Source organism: Arachis stenosperma, chromosome 10 (genome assembly GCF_014773155.1).
Source record: "Arachis stenosperma cultivar V10309 chromosome 10, arast.V10309.gnm1.PFL2, whole genome shotgun sequence".
Taxonomy (NCBI): Eukaryota; Viridiplantae; Streptophyta; class Magnoliopsida; order Fabales; family Fabaceae; genus Arachis; species Arachis stenosperma.
The window spans coordinates 117,566,074-117,588,316 of NC_080386.1; positions in this window are offsets into that span (position 1 = coordinate 117,566,074).

Genomic DNA, 22,243 nt, shown 5'->3' on the forward strand with positions numbered 1-22,243 from the left:
ATGGCTCCATTAAACATCCATCAGGCATAATAGAGGATATGATTGTCAAGGTTGGGCCATTTGCCTTTCCAACTGACTTTGTGGTGCTGGAAATGGAGGAGCACAAGAGTGCAACTCTCATTCTAGGAAGACCATTCCTAGCAACTGGACGAACTCTCATTGATGTACAAAAAGGGGAAGTAACCTTGAGAGTCAATGAGGATGAGTTCAAGTTAAATGCTGTAAAAGCTATGCAGCATCCAGACACCACATGACTGCATGGGCGCAGACATTATTGACTCTTTGGTGGAAGAGATCAATATGACTGAAAGCCTAGAATCAGAGCTTGAAGACATCTTCAAGGATGCTCAGCCTGATCAAGAAGAACCACAGAAAACAGAGGAATTTTCGAAAATTCCTCAGGAGGAGGATAAACCTCCCAAACCTGAACTCAAACCACTACCACCATCCCTGAAATATGCATTTCTGGGAGGGGGTGAAACTTTTCCAGTGATTATAAGCTCTGCTTTAAATCCACAGGAAGAGGAAGCACTGATTCAAGTGCTGAGGACACACAAGATAGCTCTTGGGTGGTCCATAAGTGATCTTAAGGGTATTAGCCCAGCTAGATGCATGCACAAGATCCTGTTGGAGGATAATGCCAAACCAGTGGTCCAACCACAGAGGAGGCTAAATCCAGCCATGAAGGAGGTGGTGCAGAAGGAGGTCACTAAATTACTAGAGGCTGGGATTATTTATCCTATTTCTGATAGCCCCTGGGTGAGCCCTGTCCAAGTTGTCCCCAAAAAGGGAGGCATGACAGTGGTTCATAATGAAAAAAATGAACTGGTTCCTACAAGAACAGTTACAGGGTGGCGTATGTGTATTAACTACAGAAGGCTCAATACAGCCACCAGAAAGGATCATTTTCCTTTACCATTCATAGACCAAATGCTAGAAAGACTAGCTGGGCATGACTATTACTGCTTTTTGGATGGCTATTCAGGCTACAACCAAATTGCAGTAGATCCTCAGGACCAAGAGAAAACAGCATTCACTTGCCCTTCTGGCGTGTTTGCCTATAGAAGGATGCCTTTTGGTCTGTGCAATGCACTTGCAACCTTTCAGAGGTGCATGCTCTCTATCTTCTCAGATATGGTAAAGAAATTTATGGAAGTCTTCATGGACGACTTTTCAGTATATGGAGACTCATTCAGCTCTTGTCTTAATCACCTAGCACTTGTCCTGAAAAGGTGCCAAGAGACTAACCTGGTTTTAAACTGGGAGAAATGTCACTTTATGGTGACTGAAGGAATTGTCCTTGGGCACAAAATTTTAAGCAGGGGAATAGAGGTGGATAAGGCAAAGGTAGAGGTAATTGAAAAATTACCACCACCTGACAATGTTAAGGCAATCAGAAGCTTTCTGGGGCATGCAGGATTCTACAGAAGGTTTATAAAGGATTTTTCAAAAATTGCAAAACCTTTAAGTAACCTGCTAGCTGCTGACACACCATTTGTGTTTGACACACAGTGTCTGCAGGCATTTGAGACCCTGAAAGCTAAGCTGGTCACAGCACCAGTCATCTCTGCACCAGACTGGACATTGCCATTTGAATTAATGTGTGATGCCAGTGATCATGCCATTGGTGCAGTGTTGGGACAGAGGCATAACAAACTTCTGCATGTCATTTATTATGCTAGCCGTGTTCTAAATGATGCACAGAAGAATTACACAACCACAGAAAAAGAATTACTTGCAGTGGTCTATGCCATTGACAAGTTTAGATCTTATCTAGTAGGATCCAAGGTGATTGTGTACACTGACCATGCTGCTCTTAAATACTTACTCACAAAGCAGGATTCAAAACCCAGGCTAATAAGATGGGTGTTGCTTCTGCAAGAGTTTGATATAGAAATAAGAGACAGAAAAGGGACAGAGAACCAAGTAGCTGATCATCTGTCCCGAATAGAACTAGTAGCTGGGGCGTCCCTCCCTTCTACTGAGATCTCTGAGACTTTCCCAGATGAGCAACTCTTTGCCATTCAGGAAGCTCCTTGGTTTGCAGATATTGCAAATTATAAAGCTGTGAGGTTCATACCCCAGGAGTACAGCAAAGTGCAAAGAAAGAAATTAATTTTGGATGCCAAGTACTACCTCTGGGATGAACCATATCTCTTTAAGAGATGTGCAGACGGAGTAATCCGCAGATGTGTACCCAGAGAAGAAGCACAAAAGATCCTATGGCATTGCCATGGATCATAGTATGGAGGGCATTTTGGAAGTGAGCGAACAGCCGCTAAAGTCCTCCAATGTGGCTTCTACTGGCCTACTCTCTATAAAGATTCCCGAGAGTTTGTGCGTAACTGTGACAGTTGCCAAAGAGCTGGTAACCTGCCTCACGGATATGCCATGCCTCAACAAGGGATATTAGAGATAGAATTGTTTGATGTATGGGGAATTGACTTCATGGGTCCATTCCCACCATCATACTCAAACACTTACATTCTGGTGGCAGTGGACTACGTACTAAGTGGGTAAAGCAATTGCTACACCCACTAATGATACCAAGACCGTGCTAAAATTCCTCCAGAAACACATCTTCAGCAGGTTTGGTGTTCCCAGAGTACTAATCAGTGATGGGGGCACTCATTTCTGCAATAGACAGCTATACTCTGCTATGGTTAGATATAGAATCAGCCATAAAGTGGCAACTCCGTATCATCCACAGACAAATGGGCAAGCTGAAGTCTCTAACAGAGAGCTAAAAAGAATCCTAGAACGGACTGTGATAGCCCGGAGAAAGGATTGGGCAAAGAGCTTGGATGATGCTCTGTGGGCATACAGAACAGCATTCAAGACTCCTATAGGAACCTCTCCATACCAATTGGTGTATGGGAAGGCCTGTCATCTGCCCGTGGAACTGGAACATAAAGCCTACTGGGCAACCAGATTCCTAAACATGGATGCACAGTTAGCTGGTGAAAAGAGATTACTCCAGCTAAATGAGCTAGAGGAGTTCAGACTCAATGCCTTTGAAAATGCAAAAATTTATAAGGAAAAGGCAAAGAAATGGCATGACAAGAAGTTGTCAACCAGAGTCTTTGAGCCAGGACAAAAAGTTCTGCTCTTCAACTCTAGGCTCAAATTGTTTCCAGGAAAACTCAAATCCTGGTGGAGGGGTCCGTATGTGATTACAGGAGTTTCACCATATGGATATGTTGAGCTTCAGGATATTGATTCTGACAAAAAGTTCATTGTTAATGGACAGAGAATCAAGCATTATCTTGAAGGCAATTTTGAGCAGGAATGCTCAAAACTGAGACTTGAGTGATTCTCAGTGAAGGTCCAGCTAAAGACAGTAAAGAAGCGCTTGCTGGAGGCAACCCAGTCATTAGGAGTTATATGATTTGTTCTTACAGAGGCAAGTATCAAAAATGAAGGAATTCACATAGTTACAGAAGGATTCAGCTCAAAAAGCAGAGAAAATGAGCTTACTGGCGAAAAAATGCCAGTAAGGGGCATTTTGGGTGTTAAACGCCAGAATGGGTACCATTCTGGGCGTTTAACGCCAGGAATGGTGCCATTTTGGGCGTTAAACGCCAGAATGGGCACCATTCTGGGCGTTTAACGCCAGGTGTGCAGCATCCTGGGCGTTTTGGAAAAACGCCCAGTGATAAAGGAATTCTGGCGTTTAACGCCAGCCAGGGCACCTGGCTGGGCGTTAAACGCCCAAAAGGGGCATCCAATGGGCGTTAAACGCTAGAATGGGTGCCATTCTGGGCGTTTAACGCCGGAAAGGTGGCGGGACCACAATTTTGTTTTCAACTCAAATTTTTTCAAACTTTCCTTTTCTTACCCATACTTTTCTACAAAATCACACTTCAACCATTCATCATTCACTTTCAAATCTTCAAAAATCAAAACCATTCTTCAAATCTATTTCAAATCAATTCCAAATATTGTTCAAAAACCCACCTTTCTCTCAAATTCTTTCCATATCTTCTCAAATCTCCTTTCAAATTTTTCTTTTCTTTTCGAAATCTCCCCTCCCCACCTTATAAATACACGTTTGTCCCCCTCATTCCACCACACCATTCGAATTTCCTCTTCCTCTCTCTCTCTTCTCTCCTTTCTTTTGCTTGAGGACAAGCAAACCTCTAAGTTTGGTGTGCTTTTCCGTGATCACTAAGCCAAGATTCATCAAGATCATGGTTCCTAAAGGAAAACAAACCAATTTAAGAGGAAAGAAAGAGAATAATCCAAAGAATCTTTGGAACCAAGAGAAGTTCTTAACTAAAGAACATGAAGACCATTATCATAAAATAATGGGTCTGAGGTCAGTGATCCCGGAAGTTAAATTTGATCTGAAAGAAGATGAATATCCGGGGATCCAAGAGCAAATTCGAAACAGAGGATGGGAAGTTCTAACCAATCCTGAGATAAAGGTTGGAAGGAACATGGTTCAGGAATTCTACTCAAATCTGTGGCTAACAGATAAGCAGAGAATGACTGGAACTGCTTACCATACCTACAGAATCATGGTCAGAGGGAAAGTTATGTACTTTCATCTGGACAAAATAAGAGAAATCTTCAAATTACCTCAACTGCAAGATGATCCTGAATCCTTTAATAGGAGGATGGTGAGAGCAGATAAAGGGTTGGATCAAGTTCTAGAGGACATATGCCTCCCTGGAACTAAATGGATAACCAATTCTAAGGGTGTCCCAAACCAACTCAAGAGGGGAGACCTCAAACCAATTGCAAGAGGTTGGCTAGACTTTATTGGGCGCTCCATACTACCCACTAGCAACCGTTCTGAGGTCACCATCAAGAGAGCAGTGATGATTCATTGCATTATACTTGGAAGAGAAGTAGAGGTTCATCATGTGATTGCTTGTGAGATCTACACAATTGCAAATAAGAATTCCACTGAAGCCAAATTGGCTTACCCAAGCTTGATCTCCTTGCTCTGTAAAGAGGCTGGGGTGAAGATGGGAGTAGATGAATTCATACCCATTGAACATCCAATCACCAAGAAGTCAATGGAAGGACAAATGCAAGACAACTCTATCAAAAGGAGGGCGCAGAAGTTCCTCCCTGAATTCCCTGAAATTGGCTACTGGGCCAGCCTAGAAGCATCTATCACCAAGTTGCAAGAAACTATGGAGCAACTGAAGGAAGAACAGCAGAATCAAAACTGCATGCTCTGCAAATTGCTGAAGGAACAAGAGAAGCAGGGGCGTGAACTCCAAGAGATGAAACGCCAAAAGCTCTCCTCTCAAGCTGAGGGAGCATCCACTTCTCAAAATCAAGGTTGTTGAGTCCTAACTCTGTGAAAACCTCTATCATTAGGAGCCTATTTTTGCGTTTTTCTTTTGTTTTCTATTCCTATTTTTATTTCTTTTAGTCTCATCTTATATCTATATTTGAGTCTTGTTCTTAATTCATAATTAATAAAATTTATGCCTTAAAGTTATGAATGTCCTATGAATCCATCACCTCTCTTAAATGGAAAATGCTTTAATCACAAAAGAACAAGAAGTACAGGATTTCGAAATTTATCCTTGAAACTAGTTGAATTAGTTTGATGTGGTGACAATAATTTTTGTTTTCCGAATGCATGCTTGAACAGTGCATATGTCTTTTGAATTTGTTGTTTTAAGAATGTTAAAATTGTTGGCTCTTGAAAGAATGATGGAAAAGGAGAACTGTTATTGAGGATCTGAAAAATCATCAAAGTGATTCTTGAAGCAAGAAAAAGCAGTGAAAAAAAAAATTTCGAAAAAAAAATAATAAAAAAGAAAAGAAGAAGAAGAAGAAGAAAGAAAGAAAAAAAAAATAAAGTTGTGAACCAAGGCAAAAAGAGTGTGCTTAAGAACCCTGGACACCTCTAATTGGGGACTCTAGCAAAGCTGAGTCACAATCTAAAAAGGTTCACCCAATTATGTGTCTGTGGCATGTATGTATCCGGTGGTAATACTGGAAGACAGAGTGCTTTGGGCCACAGCCAAGACTCATACACTAGCTATGTTCAAGAATCATTATACTTAACTAGGAGAATCAATAACACTATCTGAGTTCTGAGTTCTTATAGATGCCAATCATTCTGAACTTCAAAGGATAGAGTGAGATGCCAAAACTGTTCGGAGGCAAAAAGCTACTAGTCCCGCTCATCTAATTGGAACTATGTTTCTTTGATATTTTGGAGTCTATAGTATATTCTCTTCTTTTTATCCTATTTTGATTTTCAGTTGCTTGGGGACAAGCAACAATTTAAGTTTGGTGTTGTGATGAGCGGATAATTTGTACCCTTTTTGGCATTGTTTTTAGTATGTTTTTAGTATATTCTAGTTAGTTTTTAGTATATTTTTATTAGTTTTTAGTTAAAATTCACTTTTCTGGACTTTACTATGAGTTTGTGTGTTTTTCTGTGATTTCAGGTATTTTCTGGCTGAAATTGAGGGTCCTGAGCAAAAATCTGATTCAGAGACTGAAAAGGACTGCAGATGCTGTTGGATTCTGACCTCCCTGCACTCGAAGTGGATTTTCTGGAGCTACAAAAGCTCAATTGGCGCGCTCTCAACGGCGTTGGAAAGTAGACATCCTGGGCTTTCCAACAATATATAATAGTCCATACTTTGCCCAAGATTTGATGGCCCAAACCGGCGTGGCAAATCAGCCTCAGAAATTCCAGCGTTTAACGCTGGAACTGGCATAAAACTTGGAGTTAAACGCCCAAACTGGCATGAAAGCTGGCGTTTAACTCCAGAAAAGGTCTCTACACGAAAATACTTTATTGCTCAGCCCAAGCACACACCAAGTGGGCCCAGAAGTGGATTTTTCTGTCATTTACTCATTTCTGTAAACCTTAGGTTACTAGTTTACTATTAATAGGATCTTTTGACATTGTATCTGCACCTCATGACACTTTACACGTTTCTTTGTGTACTTTCCACGGTATGAGTCTCTAAACCCCATGGTTGGGGGTGAGGAGCTCTGCTGTGTCTTGATGGATTAATGCAATTACTACTGTTTCTTATTCAATCATGCTTGCTTCCGTTCTAAGATATCACTTGTTCTTAACCCGGATGAATGTGATGATCCGTGACACTCATCATGTTCTCAACTATGAACGTGTGCCTGACAACCACCTCCGTTCTACCTTAGATTGAGTAGATATCTCTTGGATTCCTTAACCAGAATCTTCGTGGTATAAGCTAGAACTGATGGCGGCATTCAAGAGAATCCGGAAGGTCTAAACCTTGTCTGTGGTATTCTGAGTAGGATTCAATGATTGAATGACTGTGACGTGCTTCAAACTCCTAGCAGGCGGGGCGTTAGTGACAGACGCAAAAGAATCACTGGATTCTATTCCGGCCTGACCGAGAACCGACAGCTGATTAGCCATATGCTGTGACAGAGCATAGGAACATTTTCACTGAGAGGATGGGAGGTAGCCACTGACAACGGTGAAACCCTACATACAGCTTGCCATGGAAGGAGCCTTGCGTGTTTGATGAAGAAGACAGTAGGAAAGCAGAGATTCAGAAGATGGAGCATCTCCAAAACCTCAACCTATTCTCCATTACTGCAATACAAGTAACCATTTCATGTTCTTTTGCTTTTCACAATCAATCCTGATAATTTATGATATCCTGACTAAGATTTACAAGATAACCATAGCTTGCTTCAAGCCGACAATCTCCGTGGGATCGACCCTTGCTCACGCAAGGTATTACTTGGACGACCCAGTGCACTTGCTGGTTAGTTGTGCGGGATTGTAAAAGTGTAATTGCAATTTCGTGCACCAACATCTTTAAAGATGTCCTCTAGCTCTGATTCGAGACTCTCAACCATATTGACCTCTCTTACCAGAGAGTCAATGATATCAACACTCATGCAGTAATTTGGGGTGTCTAGATGTTGCATGGCTTTGACAACATTCAACTTGAACTCCTCCTCATTGAATCTCAGGGTTACTTCCCCTTTTTGGACGTCAATGAGGGTTTGGCCAGTTGCTAGGAAAGGTCTTCCTAGAATGAGAGTTGCACTCTTGTGCTCCTCCATTTCCAGCACCACAAAGTCAGTAGGAAAGGCAAATGGCCCAACCTTGACAATCATGTCTTCAATCACGCCTGATGGGTATTTAATGGAGCCATCAGCAAGTTGAAGACATATCCGGGTTGGTTTGATTCCTCAGTCAAACCGAGCTTTGTGATAATAGATGCAGGTATTAGGTTGATACTTGCCCCAAGATCACATAGAGCTTGCTTGGTACAATTACCCTCTAATGTGTATGGTATCATAAAGCTCCCGGGATCTTTAAGCTTCTCAGGTAAGCTTTTCAGAATGACTGCACTGCATTCTTCAGTGAGGTAAACTTTTTCAGTTTCCCTCCAATCCTTCTTATGACTTAAGATCTCTTTCATGAACTTAGCATAAGAGGGTATTTGCTCAAGTGCTTCTGCAAACGGAATCTTTATTTCAAGAGTCCTGAGATAGTCTGCAAAGCGGGCAAATTACTTATCCTGTTCCGCTTGACGGAGTTTTTGAGGATAAGGCATTTTGGCTTTTTATTCCTCAACCTTAGTTGCTGCAGGTTTATTACTTACAGAAGTGGGTTGGGAAGCCTTTTTAGAAGGGTTGTTATCAGCACTTGTATGTGACGGATCCCCCACTGGCGTTTGAATGCCAGGGGTGGAAGCTGGAGTGGCGTTAGACGCCACCTCCTTATGTGTTACTGGCGTCTGAACGCCAGAACTGTGCTCCCTTTGGGCGTTCAACGCCGGATTCATGCTTGTTTCTGGTGTTGAACGCCAGGAATGAGCATGGGCTGGGCGTTCAGCGCCAGCATTATTTCTCTCTGGGCTCTGATTGTCCTCAGAGGGATTTTGAGTAGCCATTTGTTCATTTCTTGGCTTCCTGCTGCTTTGAAGTGAGGTATTTAATGTTTTCCCACTTCTTAATTGAACTGCTTGACATTCTTCTGTTATTTGTTTTGATAGTTACTTTTCTGTTTGCTTTAACTGTACTTCCATATTCCTGTTAACCAGTCTTATTTCCTGTAGTATTTCCTTGAATTCGGCTAGCTGCTGAGTTAGAAAGTCTAATTGCTGATTGAATTCATTAGCCTGATCTACAGGACTGAGTTCAGTAGTTACTGTTTTAGCTTCTTCTTTCATAGAAGATTCACTGCTCAGGTACAGATGCTGATTTCTGGCAACTGTATCAATAAGCTCTTGAGCTTCTTCAATTGTTTTTCTCATATGTATAGATCCACCAGTTGAGTGATCTAGAGAAATCTGAGATTTTTCTGTAAGCCCATAGTAGAAGATGTCTAATTGCACCCACTTTGAAAACATTTCAGAGGGGCATTTTCTCAGCATCTCTCTGTATCTCTCACAGGCATCATAAAGGGATTCATTATCTCCTTGTTTGAAGCCTTGGATGCTCAGCTTTAGCTGTGTCATCCGTTTTGGAGGAAAATAGTGATTCAGGAATTTTTCTGACAGCTGTTTTCATGTCTTTATGTTGTTTTTAGGTTGGTTATTTAACCACCTCTTAGCTTGATCTTTTACAGCAAATGGAAACAGTAATAATCTGTAGACATCCTGATCTACTTCCTTATCATGTACTGTGTCAACAATTTGTAAAAATTGTGCCAGAAACTCTGTAGGTTCTTCCTTTGGAAGACCGGAATATTGGTAGTTTTGCTGCACCATGATAATGAGCTAAGGATTCAACTCAAAGCTACTAACTCCAATGGAGGGTATACAGATACTACTCCCATATGAAGCAGTAGTGGGGTTAGCATATGACCCCAGAGTCCTCCTGGACTGTTCATTTCCACTTAATTCCATGATGGAACAAGGGAGATGATATGTATGTTGATATTATTTATTTTATAAAAATTTATTTTAGAAAATAAAATAAAAACAAAATAAATAAAAATGAAATAAAATAAAAAGGAAATTGAAAATGTTTTGTGAAGATTTTCGAAAAAATTTGAGGAAAAAGAGAAAGTGGTTAGGATATTTTTGAAAAAGATATATATATATATATATATATATATTATATATATATATTTTAAATTCTTAAAAGATAAGAATTGAAAAATTTTGAACTTGAAATCTGAATTTTTATATAAAAATTTCAAAAAAAATAGTTTAAAATTAGTTAGAAAATATATTTTTTTTTAATTTTGAATTTTATGATGAAAAAGAAAAAACACACAAAAGACACAAGACTTAAAATTTTTAGATCTAATGCTCCTTATTTTCGAAAATTTTGGAGGGAAAACACCAAGGAACACAAAACTTAAAAATTTTAAGATCAAAACACAAGAAAGACTCAAGAACACCTTGAAGATTCACAAGAACACCAAGAACAAAAGAAAGCACACCAAACTTAAAATTTTTAGAAAGCCAAGATAAATTTTCGAAAATTAAAGAAAGATCAACAAGAAAACACCAAACTTAAAGTTTGGCACAAGATTAAATCAAGCAAAATTATTTTTAAAAAAAAAAAGATTTTCAAAAGAACTGGTGCCCAATCATCAAGAATATAAACCAATGCTCTAGCCAATTGGGTAGTAAATGTAACACTTGTTTTTGAAGATGTACTATTTTTATGGATAGAAATAAAAAAATTTGAAAACTAATGTTTTGAAAAAATACAAGAAAAACACGAAAACACACAGAACAAGAAAAATCACAGATCAAACAAGAAAAATTGACAAGAACAATTTGAAGATTAAGGAAAAACAAGAACATGCAATTCGAAAAAATAAGAGACAAGGAAAAGCATGCAATTGATACCAAACTTAGAACAAGACACTAAACTCACGAAAAAAAATTAGAAATTGATAAAGAAAAATAATATTTTTGAAAAATTTTTGAAAAAGGACTAAAGGACTCAGAATTTAATGACTCTATAACAACAAAAATAAATTATTCCTAATCTAAGCAACAAAATAAACCTTTAGTTGTTCAAACTCGAATAATCCCCGGCAACGGCGCCAAAAACTTGGTGCACGAATTTGCAATCCGTACAACTAACCAGCAAGTGCACTGGGTCGTCCAAGTAATACCTTACGTGGGTAAGGGTCGATCCCACGGAGATTATTGGTTTGAAGCAATCTATGTTTATTTTATTAATCTTAGTCAGGATGTCAATAAGGTTATTTGGATTTAATTGTAAGAAGTAAAAGTGTTTGGAATAAGCAATTGTTGCTTTATTAATGAAGAACATGTTGGGGTTTTGGAGATGCTTTGTCCTCTGAACTTCAACTCTTCCTTGAAATCCTTTTCCACACGCAAGGCTCCTTCCATGGCAAGCTGTATGTAGGGTGTCACTATTGTCAGTGGCTACCTCCCATTCTCTCAGTGAAAATGGTCCAGATGCTCTGTCACAGCACGGCTAATCAGCTGTTGGTTCTCGATCATGTTGGAATAGGATCCATTGATCCTTTTGCGTTTGTCATCACGCCCAGCAATCGCGAGTTTGAAGCTCGTCACAGCCATTCAATCCTTGAATCCTACTCGGAATACCACAGACAAGGTTTAGACTTTCCGGATCCTCAAGAGTGGCCGCCATCAATTCTAACTTATACCACGAAGATTCTGATTAAAGAATCTAAGAGAAGCTCATTCAGTCTGATGTAGAACGGAGGTGGTTGTCAGGCACACGTTCATGGATCTGAGGAAGGTGATGAGTGTCACGGATCATCACCTTCTTCATGTTTAAGCGCGAATGAACATCTTAGATAGGAACAAGCGTGTTTAAATGGAAAATAAAGGTAATTGTATTAATTCATCGAGACGTTGCAGAGCTTCTCACCCCCAACAATGGAAGTTAGAGACTCATGCTGCCAAAAGGCACAAATTTCATATCTAAAATGTCATGAGATGCAAAGTAAATCTCTAAAAGTTGTTTAAATACTAAACTAGTAACCAGAAAATGAGTAAACTATGATAGATAGTACAGAAATCCACTTCTGGGGCCCACTTGGTGTGTGCTGGGACTGAGATTTAAGCTTCTCACGTGCCTGGGGCTGTTTTGGGCATTCAACGCCAGGTTGTAACCTGTTTCTGGCGTTGAACTCCAGCTTGTAACCTGTTTCTGGCGCTGGACGCCAGACAGCAGCATGATACTGGCGTTGAACGCCAGTTTACATCATCTATCTTCGCGCAAAGTATAGACTATTATATATTGCTAGAAAGCCCTGGATGTCTACTTTACAACTCCGTTGAGAGCGTGCCAATTGGACTCCTGTAGCTCCAGAAAATCCATTTCGAGTGCAGGGAGGTCAGAATCCAACAGCATCAGCAGTCCTTTTTCAGCCTAACTCAGATTTTTGCTCAGCTCCCTCAATTTCAGCCAGAAAATACCTGAAATCACAGAAAAACACACAAACTCATAGTAAAGTCCAGAAATATGATTTTTGCCTAAAAACTAATAATATTCTACTAAAAACTAATTAAAACATACTAAAATCTACATGAAATTACCCCCAAAAAGCGTATAAAATATCCGCTCATCAGTAGGGGAGAGGAGATGAAGTTTGCAACCGTAATTCAGACTATTCAGGACAAATACATGGCTAATATTTCAGTCACAAAGGCTTATTGGGTGAGGAGAAAAGCGAGGAAAGTACATGACAGGGCTATTCTGCAATATGGCAAGTTGAGAGATTACTGTGCACAGATTATGAGGACGAATCCGGAGTCTACTACTCAAATTTTGGTTGACAGGCCTTCAATTACATACCAGCCTAGGTTTATGAGGATGTATATGTGTCTTGATTCTGTTAAGCAAGGATTCTTGGCTGGTTGCAGGCCTATTATAGAGGTAGATGGCTGTCACTTGAAGGGTGATCATAGTCAACAACTTTTGGTGGCTGTTGGAAGAGATCCGAATGATAATTATTTTTCAATTGGTGTTGCTACTGTAGAGGCTGAGAGCAGAGATAGTTGGGATTGGTTTATTAACCTGCTATTGGATTATATTGAACATGTCAGTAGAAGAAAGTGGGTATTCATGTCCGACCAACAAAAGGTTAGCACTTGATATTTATTTATTTATTAACCTGCTATGTAGTTATGTTAAACATATTGGGTATATTTAATTAACCTTGGTTTATCTTTTAGGACTTCAGTATATCTGTGTTCTTTTATGTTTATGGTTTATATCATGTATTACAAGGTTTGATGCAAGTTTTTCTAGAGATGGTGCCGGCTTTAGAACATAGACTATGCTTGAGACATTTGTATGTCAATTGCAAGAAAGCATATGGTGGTGAGACTGTTTTGAGGGACCTAATTCTATCAATAACTAAAACTACATATATAGAAAAATGGGAGAGGAGGATGACTTAGCTGATGCACATCAACTAATAATGCTATGAAAAGTTGGCAGCATTGGAGTTATTTCATGTTTTCTACATCAACCGAGAATACTACATCACTTAATTTTCATATTTTCTTTTGATATTATTTGTTTCATGAAGTTATGTTGTGTTATCAATGTGAGCATATTGTAGGGCTCGTCCAAGTTTATATATATATATATATAGATTGAAAATAGAGTTGAATATTTATGTGGTACAAGGCATATAAATGTAAGAAATAATTCATCATTTTTTATATGAGTTTTGACATTGGTTTATATTGCAAACTGGTTGTGTTATACCTAATTTCAGAGCCTAATGTTGCTGCAACTACCGTCAATAGAGAAGATCCGACTGCTGCTGACACTACTCCTGCTGCTGATAATAGGTCTGGTGTAAATATTCGTAGATTTGAGAGAAGAAGGCAAGTAGTAATAGGTAGGGACAGAGGAAGGGGCAGAAGAAGGGTTAGATGAATGACTACTATTGTATCTTCACAATCACTCCCTGCTACTGCATCTTCACAACCGCCACCCACCACACCTGCTATTGCTGCATTTACTCAACCACCTCCCATAGTTGCTACTTCAGATTCTCAGGCTCCAACCACAGCCACCAGTGCAGCAAATTCTGAGTCTCCTATCGTAGTACCTCCTGGATCTTCACAGCTTGTCTTACCTCTTGCTTTTGCAACCTCCCAGCCTCTCCTACCTATTGTAATTGTAAATTCTCAGCAACCACCTGAAGTATCTTCTCAAACTTTACTAAAGACAAAGGTGTTTGATGTGAGGAGCAGTGAGCGGCTAAAGTTAGGAGTGAGGAAGCCAACAGGGCAACCGAGTCTATATATAGACCTAACTGATGACTGAAGCATGATTAAAGTTAAAGTTAGGGTTGTTGGGGTTGCTATTAAATAGTATATGTTGTAATGAATTGTGTCTCTGTGGCTAATATTTATTATGTGGATAGGACCATTATTTTAAAATTTTGTTATAAGGTTGGACCACTTTTAATTGTTGCACTTCTTAAACCTTTATTTTGGATTAGGTATGTGGCATATTATATGACCACTTATTTTGTGATATATTGTGGACATATGATTTAAAGAAACACTTATTTAATGAATATCTAATTTTGTGGCATATTATATGGTCACTTATTTTCTGTAACTTGTGCACCTATGGTGTGCCTTTAAATATTGAACTACAAAGTTTCTATCAACTATGGTTTTATTGTTATACACACACAAAATAAATCAATGCAAAATTTAATCAAACTAAATATAATTAGCAGTAATTGAATTGAAGTTGTAGAATCTCTTACATTAGAATTTTACAATATAAGTTAACTTTAAACCCTTACAAATCACATTGCAATTATTAAGATTACCAAAAATATAAACAACATATATTGTATTTTACATTAATTCTTCATATTATCATCTTATCTCTCAATTTGTTCTTGGACAATATTAAACTCATCACATAATTTACCCACACAAACATTTATTTCTCTAGCTTCAACAATCAATCTCTCTATCTACATGTTTAGTCTCTCTATCTTTCTTTCTTCTGTATCTAATTTCCTTATTTCAGCCTCCAAGTTAGTATGATGTTGTGTTCCAACAACTCCAACAACAGCAATAGACACGTTACTTCTTACACCAACTTCATCAACCCACTCAAAATTTGTATCTTCTGTTAGGGTAAGAAATAAATCTTCTATTAGGATTCTTTTTTGTTACAGAAATTTGAAGAATAAGAGTGTCACCACAAAAATAGTGAACCCTCCTTTCCTTTTTCTTTGGCTATCCATTCTTCGCACCATCATTATCCTCAATCCACTTAAAATCATTAATCCACTCGAAAAAGTTATATTTTGGTATCTTTCCATAAACAACATACCTCCTACCATGGTCAGAAACGATCGATGAAGGGTGCACGGTTACTGTCTCTCCACAGACACAAGTGTCTTCTTTCCTTTGGGTTAGAGCTCCTAAAAACACAGCTTTCTTTCGGAAGAAAGAATGAAAGATGTTCCTTGATTTTGAGCATAAGTTTGTGAAAGAGGAAAATTGGGAATGGAAAATGAAAAAGAAGGGAAACCTCAGATAAATAAGAAATATGAAGTGTTTATAGGTGGAAGACATGGATAAACAAGTAATTTCATAACTTACTAATGTTTTTTTTACGTTTAACGTTAGCAGGGACTTAATTGAAAAATAAATTAACGTATAAGGACTCAATTGAAAAAAAATAGGGACTCAATTGAAAAGAAAAAAAATGTAGGAAGTTAATTGAAAATTCGGTGAAACTATAAGGATCTGCAGAGTAATTAAACCTTAAATTATTAAGAAGAAAGAGAAGAATCAGCATTAAAATTCAATTCTGTTCGGGCTAAATTTTTTTTGTTTTAATTTGAATTTATTTTATTTTTAGATTTATATTAAATTATTATAAAATTATGACAAAAAAAAAACAAAAAACAAAAATTTAAAAGAATTAAAGGGAAAAATATTCTTTTAGATTTAATATTTTAAAAGACTAAAATATTTTTTAATATTAAATTTATTTAATTTGAATTAAAAATTTAATTTAATTATAAAAAATAAAATAAATTTGTAAATTGTAATTAATTTTGAAAAGATATAAATATGCTTTTAAGATAAGAATTGTTTGATTGTTTTAAAGATTCAAAATTTACATTTAAATTTATAAAATTGTTCTTCTTGGAGATTATTTAAAAATTAATAAAAATAAAAATATCCTTTTAGTATTGGTGTTATTTAAATACATTAAAACATAAAGACCAAAATATCATTTAGTTTGTATAAGCATGTTGAAAGGGAAAAAAAAGTTCTATACCATTAGTAGTTACTTAAAAATATTTATAAATTTAACTTTAACTTTGAAAATCTAATTCATATCTATAATATTTAACGTAAAATGAATACCTCGTATACGAAAAAGAATTTTATTTAATTATTGTTCTTTTTTAATTTAAAAAATTAATTATCTTAAGCATTTATATCAATAATGCATATAATGCCATTTGTTTTCTCATTTGTTTACATAGGATGGAGCTTTGGAAAATAAGATTCAATATCAATAATGCATTTACGATTAGACTCTTTTTTTTTTCTCTTTTTAATGCTATATACGTAAAAGAGAAAAAAAATTGTCCCATAAAAATTCTATAATCAGTACCATATTCATTGAAATACAACAAATTTTCAGCAACAAAAAAAATCTAATTCAGCTAAATATTTTCAACAATAAATTATTTAGGGTTTAATGATAATCAATAACAAAATTACGTCAATGATTATTTTCAGCACTAAAAAAATTAATTTAGTAATATTTTCAGCACCAAAATAAAAAACAACAACAAAAAAGAAAAGCAAAAGACAAAATAATTTGTTGAAACTCACTAAATCGGGACTAACTTCTGGTTGCGTAAATGAAACTGACGGCCAAGAAGAATTCTCGAAACTTGCTGCTTCTGCCTCCGGCAATGACGAGCGCAACAAAGGCGCGAGACTGACTACGAAGAGGTGACGAGACAGGGAGCGACAATGACGATCAGTCCCGAGACCTATTGTTTCTGCCACCGTCTCGTGGTGGAAAGGCGCGCAAGCGCAACAAAGTGCAAGACTGGAGACTGTGAGAGAGGCCGAAGTCGAGAGAGGCGACAACAAGCTAATCGGAGACAGTGAGAGAGATCAGAGTCGAGAGAGGGAGAGAACTTGGGTGCGAGAGCAATGAGCCACATTGAAAGAGATGAGAGAGCAGCTTCGAGAATAACGTTGAGGGAGGAGAAGGTAGATATTAGGATCGTTAAACTACCTAGTTTCACAAATTTAAAAAGATTAAGCATGATCCAGACCAGTTTATTTAAACTGACCAAGTCAAACCAAATTTAAAGAACCGAATTTAGAAAACACATTATAAACCAGTTATATAGATACTACCAATTATAGTGTGATATATCAGTAACTTTAAAAAAAAAAGATATTTTAGATATTTTTGTGTGAATATTTTCTGATAAAATAAACATGAATTTTTTTATTTTATTTTAATAGAAAATAAATTTTATAGTATTTTATGCAAATTTCTAAAAGACTACAAATAAATTAACTTTAAAGTTAAATAATTTCGAGAGTAATTGAAAGAGTATTTCAGTATTTTAAGAAAAAATTAATTTATAAAAATTAATACAAAAAGCTATTTAATTATTTTAAAAATGAATTAAAATAATTGTTTTGACTAGTAGAAATTAACCGACTTTGATAATAATAAGAAAAAAAATTCAGCCTCCTAAATTTGACTAGTAATTTAAATAAAGATGTTGCACAATTTAAAAAAAAAAATAAAACAAAAGGTATATAAAGCCAAACATATGGTAAATGTTATAATATTTTTCTATTATTTAGAGTTTTGAAGTTTCATGAAAGTTTAAGAGAAAATTTATCTTTATATTAAATTTAAGGACCTTGACAGAATTGTTCTTTTACATTTTGCAAAAGCCGAAAGAAAACATACCAAGTGTCATTGAGGGAGTTCTATGTTCTAACACGTTTGGTTTATGGGTGTGGATTTTTTCTTCATCCACACCGTAGACTTTTCCTAACGTGAAAACACACATATAGTTCTCTATTTGGTTCTAGCGCAAAAATCAAATATGATGATAGTGAACGACCAAAAGAGTCAACATGAAAGTTCAAAAGAACCTCTTTCAGAGTCTTTTCAGGTGGGTATGGATGTTTTTGTCGTTGACGACGATCGAATTTGTCTCAGAATGTTGGAGCAAATGCTTTTAAAATGCCGTTATAATGGTTCGTCACGTCACCTTTCTTTTTTTTCTTTCAATTTCAGTTTGCATTGGTTTTCATCATAGAAACTGTCACAAGAATTATTTCTACTTTTCATAAAGTTCTTCTCTTTTCTTTTTATCAATGATTTTTTTCTGATGTCTGATTCGTTGTTGTTGTTGTTGTTGTTGTTGTTGTTGTTGTTGTTGTTGTTGTTACTGCTACAACTCAATCAAGAAAGGCAATAGAGATGCTAAGGAAAAACAAAGACAAGTTTGATCTTGTTATAAGTGATGTAAATATGCCAGCCATTGATGGCTTTAAGCTTATTGAACTAGTGGGACTTGAGATGGACCTACCTGTTATAAGTAAGATCCCAAAACACTTTCTTTCTCTCAATTTCCATCCTAATTCCAAAAGAGGAGTGTTAGGGGCAGCAATTTTTATGTTTTGTATTATCAATTGGCCATCAATAGCGTTTTTAATGGTGTGAGATTACATCTAATGGTGGGAGATCACTCACTTTTCTTTTGATTCTTTTGATGGTTAAGTGCTGGTCACCAAACACAAAAGTTACTGGCCCCCTAGACTTTTTCAATTCAAAAATTCAGTTTGTCCAAAATCCAATCAATGACGCATTTAATTTATGACGATGCAGTGGTGACAGAACACAAGGAGCCAAATTTGGTGAAGAAGGGTGTTGTGCATAGGGCATGTGACTATTTGCTGATACCAGTTAGAATGGAAGAACTTCAGATCATATGGAGACATGTATTTCAAAAGAAGGTTGATTCCAAGGATCAGAATGTGACTGGACAGGGCATTCAAGGAGTTGCATCAGAAAATTGGGCTAACCATGATCAAAGATTGGATAACAAAAGGAAGGAACAATCTGAAGAGGAGGAAGAAGATGATGATGGTAATGAACAAGAGAATGAGAATGCTTTTACTCATAAGAACCTCATTTGGTGTGGGGTAAAGAGCTATGTAGCAAATTCAAAGAGAATGAGAATGCTTTTACTCATAAGAACCTCGTTTGGTGTGGGGTAAAGAGCTGTATAGCAAACTCAAAGCTGCAGTAAATCAACTGAGCCATGATAGTGAGTTTTGTTTCTTTGACTTGAGAACATGGCACTTGGATGAAATAGTTTGATACCTTATTGTGGAATCTTATGTAGTATCATTCCTAATGTGATGTTTCTTTAACTGTTATTGCAGAGGTTGTTCCTAAGAAAATTCTTGAGATGATGAATGTTAAAGGGTTGTTCCTAATGTCGAAGTCTTTGTCGTCACTATGAAGAGCCACCGCTGCCGTCACTGTGCAGAGCCACCGCCATCGTCATCATTGTGGGTTGCTACTGCGCATCTCATGGCCGCCACCTTTGGATCCGTCGCCGTCGAACAAAGCCACAAAGAGAGAGGATTCGAGAGTGAGAGAGAGAACCTGGAAGGGAAGCCGCCGACAGAGGAGAAACTGACCGCGCCACCGTGCCTAACCACCGGGAAACGTCGTTGCCGTCGCCAATGACCACTACCATCGCCGTCACTGGAGCTTTTGGTCGTCCCTGTCACTCGAGATAGTTGTCGGATCTGCTGCCGGGTTGATTTGGAGTTGCGATTGCTTCGTTCTGTTTTTACAGTAAGTATCTCTGTCTCAGAACCTTCGTTGTTAGTAGTCCGTTATATGTTTTAAGGTTTTTGCGACGTTAATATTTTAGGATTAAGTTATCGGGCTCCATGTTGTGATTTAAAGCTGTTTATGCTGTTCCGAAAGTAAGTGGAGCTGTGGATTGAAGCTACCATTGATTTCGGGCTGAGAGAAAAGGTTACTGTGATGCGTTTGGTTTATGGGTTTTGATTATTCGAATTTCGAAGTAGGGGCACTTTTCTTAAACTCATTTTTATTTTCGAAAATTGTTATAAATCGATATTGATGCAAAAATATATTTTTGGTAATTATGTGAGTCTTATGGATTGAACTGAGTTGCTCTGGATAATTGTGATTTTTTGTCTGGTGGAATTGTTGAGAGAAGGTTGAATATTTTGAGTGATTATTTTTGTTAAATTGGCGGTTGCCGAATTAGTTTCCTTGAGGTTTTGGAAACGTTTTATTATTGAAAATAATTTGATTTTAGAAAATATTTGATATTGGAATTGGTCTGTTTTTGGAAATGATTTGAAAAGAGAAGAATGTTGGATGGAACTTGAAAAGGGTGGCAGAATCTGAGTTTTAGAGCAGAAGCTGCCCAAATTTTTATAAAATTGGAGATTTCATTTGAACTGTTAGGATTTGGTTGAATTAGTCTCACATTGCTTAGGATAGCAAATGGAGTGGGTGGCCTAGGCTATAAATATGAGGCTAAGTTCTCCATTTGTTTTTGCACCAGTCAGAAACACTTTAAGCTTGTATCTAATTTTTCTTTTCCTCTGTACTCTTTGATTAGAGAGTGTTGTGAAGTGTAGTTAGATATTTGCTTTGAGAGAGTGTGGGTGTACTGGGGTGCCGGTGTTAGAGAGAAAGAAGTCTATGTGTTGTAACAATTTTCACATAGTGATATTCTCTGATTGTCATTTGACAACGGCCGTGGTTTTTTCTCCGGTAATTGGAGTTTCCACGTTAAATTCTTGTGTTGTGATTGTGTCTATTTTATTTCTCTGTCAAAGGTGTTTTCTCAAGGGGGAATGGTGTCTTATTCCCAACAAGTGGTATCAGAGCTTCGGTTCGGTGGGATTTATTCTTAGTATGCTCTGTGGTTGCAGCCTAGTCTGACCTTCCACATCAGAAAAGAATTTTGTCCTGTGGCTTGAGGTTGATCTTTGGTTGCTGTTGTTGTTGCTGGAAGGCAGTGTGACACTGTGAGAGTGTAGTTTGGAAAGGTTCTGGCTAAGGAAAGACATGGTATTTAAGTGTGTCCATTGTGACCCACCTCTCTTTCCTGGGGACCCTTCCTAGTGCATGGTCTACAGTTGAGTTATACTATTCCAGTATACGGTTGCAACAATGTCAGGATATTCAAGTGCTGTGAAGCTTGAAATAGAGAAATTTGATGGAAGAATCAATTTTGGCTTGTGGCAAATACAAGTCAAGGATGTGTTGATACAATCAGGTTTGCACAAGGCGTTGAAGGAGAAGATCTTTGGTTGCTCTCTCTATGAGAGAAGATAATGTTCTCTAGAAGACAAGAAGTATCCTCATGGTATTACCGCACTGCCATGGATAAGGATAAGTTGTGGCAATCGGGTCCACAATTGCACACGGGCATTGGTTGGCGTTGAGATGCAAGGTGTGTGGTGGAGTTAGGTCGATGGCTGAAGAACTTCCAGGAAAAGCCAATTTGGAAGTTGCACCATGAATTTTCAGCAAGGTTTCGATCTGTACCAAGGCGAAATGCTTGGAGTGGTCTAATTCCAAGTGAGTATACTTTCATGGTGGAGTATGATAGTTCTCTGAACTATGATTGTCGGTATAGACAATGGCAGCAAAGAATTGTCGGTGTTGACAATGGAAGCTGAAGATGTGTGACTATTTCAATCAAGGTGGATATTATTAGGATTTGATTGAATTAGTCCCACATTGCTTAGGATAGCAAATGGAGTGGGTGGCCTAGGCTATAAATATGAGGCTAAGTTCTCCATTTGTTTTTGCACCAGTTAGAAACACTTTAAGCTTGTATCTGATTTTTCTTTTCCTCTGTACTCTTTGATTAGAGAGTGTTGTGAAGTGTAGTTAGATATTTGCTTTGAGAGAGTGTGGGTGTACTGGGGTGCCGGTGTTAGAGAGAAAGAAGTCTATGTGTTGTAACAATTTTCACATAGTGATATTCTCTGGTTGTCATTTGACAACGGCCGTGGTTTTTTCTCCGGTAATTGGAGTTTCCACGTTAAATTCTTGTGTTGTGATTGTGTCTATTTTATTTCTCTGTCAAAGGTGTTTTCTCAAGGGGGAATGGTGTCTTATTCCCAACATGAACTGCTTATTAGAACGCTTGGCATTTTTAAAGGATTTTATAATTTGATTTTGAGTTATTTAGAAAAGGATTATGTTTTGAGTTTTGCTAGGCAAA